We start from the raw sequence: 6,000 nt of genomic DNA, 5'->3' as shown, positions 1-6,000 counted from the left end.
AACTGGAAAAAGAGATTTACCCATTGTGCCCTAGGAGTTCAGCTCAGGCTAGCTACATGCAATTTGTTGATCAGATATACAGTATGAGTGAGTTGATGAACTAGAAAAGGAAGACTGAGTTTACACTTTTTGTCACAGTTTACATGGTGTAAATAATGTATGATACATACAGTTAGGCCTGGTGTATGGCTCTGAGGGATTTACAGTAAGGCTAAGGGGTTTTGTTCTACCACATTTGATGATAGCGTGCAGTTATTTCCTCATGGCCAATGTATGAACTGAAGTTGCATAGTCAATATGCTGTGTCTGTAAAATAGCTCGCAGTTGTTAGCCACTTCATGTACCCTACATGGCCAAAAAATGTTGGATTCGGCTATTTCAGCCACACCCGTGAACTGCACACAAGCCTAAGATCGCCATGCGCAATGCCAAGTGTCGGCTTGAGTGGTGTAAAGCTTGCCGACATTGGACTCCAGAGCAGAAGAGACACCTCTGGAGTGATGAATCACACTTCACCATCTGGCAGTCCGATGGACGAATCTGGGTTTGGTGGATGCCAGCAGAACGCTACCTGCCCGAATGCATAGTGCCAACTGTAAAGTTGGGTGGAGGAGGAATAATGGTCTGGGACTGTTTTCATGGATCGGGCTAGGCCCCTTAGTTCCAATGAAGGGAAACTTAACGCTACAGCATACAATGACATTCTAGATGATTCTTTGTGGCAACAGTTTGGGGAAGGCCCAGCATGACACGGTCGCCAGGTGTGCGGTGTTTCCTCTGCCACATTGGTGTGGCTGGCTTCCGGGTTAAGTGGGCATTGTATCAAGAAGCAGTGTGGCTTGGTTGGGTTGTGTTTCGGAGGACGCACGGCTCTTGACCTGTGCCTCTCCAGAGTCCGTACAGGAGTTGCAGCGATGAGACAAGACTGTAACTACCAATTTGATACCACAAAATTGGGGAGAAAACGGGGTAAAAAAAAAAGAAAAAAAAAAGAAAAAAAAAAGAAATGGTCTGTCGAGATCAGTGTGGAAGAAGAACTTGACAGGCCTGCAGAGAACCCTGACCTCATCCCCATGGAACACCTTTGGGATGAATTGGAACACCGACTGCTAGCCAGGCCTAATCTCCCAACATCAGTCCCCGACCTCACTAATACTCTTTGTGACTGAATGGAAGCAAGTCCCCGCAGGAATGTTCCAACATCTAGTGAAAAAGCTTTACCAGAAGAGTGGAGGCTGTTATAGCAACAAAGGGGGGGGACCAACTCCATATTAATGTCCATGATTTTGGAATGAGATGTTCGACGAGCAGGTGTCCACATACTTTTGGCCAAGTGTATGTAGTAAATGGCTTGTATAAAACAGCCTGCAGGTGTTTTGTTGTATTACAGTAAAAGCTTGCTGTGGTTTGCAGTGTGCTGTCGGCTGTTTGGCCGACAGCTGGCATTTAATAAGAGTAATTTTGAGGGTGCTTATACTTGTCCTATTTCACACGTATGTATTTATACACCTGTGTGAATTGGAAATTCGTTTTTTGCATATCCCAACTCTCCGTGAGAGTGGGGCCACAGCCTGCCATTATCAACGGTGACCCTGGAGGAATTAGGCTAAAGTGCCTTGCTCAAGGGCACATTAACAGATTTTTCACATTGTTGACTCAGGGATTCAAACTAGCAACCCAACACTCTAACCGCTAGGCTACCTGCCACCACCATTTTAGCAATGGGATTGTAGCTCCCATTTTGTGTCTTTGGTGTGGGTGTTGGTTGCTGACTGTGCTCTGTATGTTGCTGTGTGTTCTAGCTCCTACAACATCTCCTGCAGCTGTGATATGAGAATAATCCCTCTCCCCATACTGCCCCTGCTGTGCACCGCTACATGCATACACACACACACACACACACACACACACACACACACACACACACACACACATCTCTGCTTACTGCCCCCACTGTGCTGAGCACGGCTGCCCTACATGTAAAATATTGATGTCTATCCACCAGGCTTAATTTAACCCTGGGAGGAAGGTGGGTTGTCACTCATCCAACAGACCCCGCCCACCTCCCCTCTCCTGGAATCGGAGCAGCAACCTTTCCCGGACTGACTCACTCTAGACATAACACCAAGAAATGGACAGGTTACTGGCCAGCTGGATTAGAGTATCTGTAAATACTCTGCCTCTGTCTCTGTCGGTTATAATTACTTGGCCATTGCTGTAAACAACAACCATTGTTTCCCACTTCCCACATTGGGTGTTATTGTGTGTGTGGTCTGAGCTTTCCAGCTTGGTCATATAGTGGGAATTAAGTGGGGTGGCAGGTAGCCTAGTAGTTAGAGTGTTGGGCCAGTAACTGAAAGGTTGCTGGATCGAATCCCCCGTCTGACAAGGTAAGAATCTGCTGTTTTGCCCCTGAACAAGGCAGCTAACACACTGTTTTCCGGTAGGCCGTCATTGTAAATAAGAATTTGTTCTTAACTGACTTGCTAGTTAAATAAAGGTTAAATATTTTTTTTTAAATACATTTAAATTGGCTGGCTCCCTACAATATTTATCCCAGTTTCTATGAATAATCCAGTAGGGATGGTTTCTCCCACAATGGAAAATAAGGCGAGGATGCTCCTTAAGGAATCTGAACTCAGCCTGACTTCTATAGGTTATAGTGGAACTGAGGAGCGTTCGTGTGTGTGCGTATGTATGCGTGAGGATGGTTATACTATTCTGAGGACTTGCTCAGGATATGGGCGATACTGATTGATCAAGGTGGTTTGTGAGAGGATGTAGTTTCCAGCTATACTGTAAACTGCTGATAAATATTTGGTCCATTAAAGGTGATCAATAATGAAGAACATGTATTTGTGTTGTGTACGTATGACCACCTGGATGCTTCGATTGAGTGTTTTCCCTTTCACTGACATTAAGCCTAGTGGTACTGCTGTACCCTATAGGTGTGTCAATTTAAACAATGTCACTGTGGATTTTGTTGAGTTATGTACAGTCGTAGCCAAAAGTTTTGAGAATGACACAAATATTAATTTCCACAAAGTTTGCTGCTTCAGTGTCTTTAGATATTTTTGTCAGATGTTACTATGGAATACTGAAGTATAATTACAAGCATTTCATAAGTGTCAAAGGCTTTTATTGACAATTACATGAAGTTGATGCAAAGAGTCAATATTTGCAGTTTTGACCCTTCTTTTTCAAGACCTCTGCAATCCGCCCTGGCATGCTGTCAATTAACTTCTGGGCCACATCCTGACTGATGGCAGCTCATTCTTGCATAATCAATGCTTGGAGTTTGTCAGAATTTGTGGGTTTTTGTTTGTCCACCCGCCTCTTGAGGTTTGACCACAAGTTCTCAATGAGATTAAGGTCTGGGGAGTTTCCTGGCCATGGACCCAAAATATCAATGTTTTGTTCCCCGAGCCACTTAGTTATCACTTTTGCCTTATGGCAAGGTGCTCCATCATGCTGGAAAAGGCATTGTTCGTCACCAAACTGTTCCTGGATGGTTGGGAGAAGTTGCTCTTTGAGGATGTGTTGGTACCATTCTTTATTCATGGCTATGTTCTTAGGCAAAATTGTGAGTGAGCCCACTCCCTTGGCTGAGAAGCAACCCCACACATGAATGGTCTCAGGATGCTTTACTGTTGGCATGACACAGGACTGATGGTAGCGCTCACCTTGTCTTCTCTGGACAAGTTTTTTTCTGGATGCCCCAAACAATCGGAAAGGGGATTCATCAGAGAAAATTACTTTACCCCAGTCCTCAGCAGTCCAATCCCTGTACCTTTTGCAGAATATCAGTCTGTCCCTGATGTTTTTCCTGGAGGGAAGTGGCTTCTTTGCTGCCCTTCTTGACACCAGGCCATCCTCCAAAAGTCTTCGCCTCACTGTGCATGCAGATGCACTCACACCTGCCTGCTGCCATTCCTGAGTACTGTACCACCATTCCTGTACTGGTGGTGCCCCAATCCCGTAGCTGAATCAACTTTAGGAGACGGTCCTGGCGCTTGCTGGACTTTCTTGGGCACCCTGAAGCCTTCTTCACAACAATTGAACCGCTCTCCTTGAAGTTCTTGATGATCTGATAAATGGTTGATTTAGGTGCAATCTTACTGGCAGCAATATCATTGCCTGTGAAGCCCTTTTTGTGCAAAGCAATGATGACGGCACGTGTTTCCTTGCAGGTAACCATGATTGACAGAGGAAGAACAATGATTCCAAGCACCACCCTCCTTTTGAAGCTTCCAGTCTGTTATTCGAACTCAATCAGCATGACAGTGTTATATCCAGCCTTGTCCTCATCAACACTCACACCTGTGTTAACGAGAGAATCACTGACATGATGTCAGCAGGTCCTTTTGTGGCAGGGCTGAAATGCAGTGGAAATGTTTATTTGGGATTCAGCTCTTTTGCATGGCAAAGAGGGACTTTGCAATTAATTGCAATTCATCTGATCACTCTTCATAACATTCTGAAGTATATGCAAATTGCCACTATACAAACTGAGGCAGCAGACTTTGTGAAAATTAACATTTGTGTCATTCTCAAAACTTTTGGCCATGACTGTACATTTATTCATAAATGCTGGAAATGTGTAAATTTCACAAGAATAGACATCATGCTTTTTAAACAACAGATGTAGACGAACAGTGAAAATGCTTAGTTACGGGCCCTTCCCAACAATGCAGAGAGAAAAATGAGTAATGATAACTTGGCTATATACACGGGGTACCAGTACCGAGTCCATGTATAGGGGTACGAAATAAGGTAGTTATGTACACATAGTTAGGGGTAAAGTGACTAGGCAACATGATAGATAATGAAACATTAATTAGCAGCAGTGTATGTGATTAATCAAAAGGGGTCAATGCAGATAGTCCGGGCAGCTAGTTGGTTAACTATATAGCAGTCTTATGGCTTGGGGTAGAAGCTGTTCAGGATCCTCTTGGTTCCAGACTTGGTGCATTGGTACAGTTTGCTGTGCGGTAGCAGAGAAAACAATCTATGACTTGGGTGGCTAGAGTCTTTGACAATATTTAGGGCCTTCCTCTGACAACGCCTGGTATAGTGATGTACTGGGCCATTCACACTACCCTCTTTAGCACCTTGCGGTCGGATGCCATACCAAGGAGTTATGCAGCCAGTCAAGATGCTCTCAGTGGTGCTGTTGTATAACTTTTTGAGGATCTGAGGGCCCATGCTAAATCTATTCAGCCTCTTGAGGGTGAAGAGGCGTTGTCGTGCCTTCTTCACGACCGTGTTGGTGTGTGTGGACCATGTTAATTACTTAGTGATGTGGAAACAGAGGAACTTGAAGCTATTGACCAGCTCCACTACAGCCCCATCGATGTGGATGGGAGTGTGCTCGGCCCTCCGTTTCCTGTAGTCCACTATCAGCTCCTTTGTCTTGCTGACGTTGAGGGAGAAGTTGTGGTCCTGGCACCACACTCCCAGGTCACTGAACTCCCTATAGGCTGTCTCATCGTCGTCAGTGATGAGGCCTACCACCATCGTGTCATCAGCAAACTTAATGACGGTGTTGTAGTCATGGGTGAACAGGGAGTACAGTACTTATAGTACTCATGTTGAGGGTCAGCGTGACAAATGGGTTTTTGCCTACCCTGACCATCTGGGGGCGGCCATCTGGTGGTCAGTCCCAGGGTTCTGAGCTTAGTGATGAGCTTGGAGGGCACTATGATGTTGAATGCTGAGCTGTAGTCAATGAAGAGCATTCTCACATAGGTGTTCCTCTTGTCCTAGTGGGAGAGGGCGGTGTGGAGTGCAATAGAGATTGCATCATCTGTCGATCTGTTTGGGCGGTGTGGGAATTGGAGTGGGTCCAGGGTGTCTGGGATGATAGTGTTGATGTGAGCCAATACCAGCCTTTCAAAGCATTTCAGGCTACAGATGTGAGTGCTATGGGCCGACAGTCATTTAGACAGGTTACCTTGGCGTTCTTGGGCACAGGGACTATGGTAGTTTGCTTGAATCATG

This window comes from Salvelinus namaycush, chromosome 15 (assembly GCF_016432855.1).
Source record: "Salvelinus namaycush isolate Seneca chromosome 15, SaNama_1.0, whole genome shotgun sequence".
NCBI lineage: Eukaryota > Metazoa > Chordata > Actinopteri > Salmoniformes > Salmonidae > Salvelinus > Salvelinus namaycush.
Note: the sequence above shows the minus strand (reverse complement) of the source record.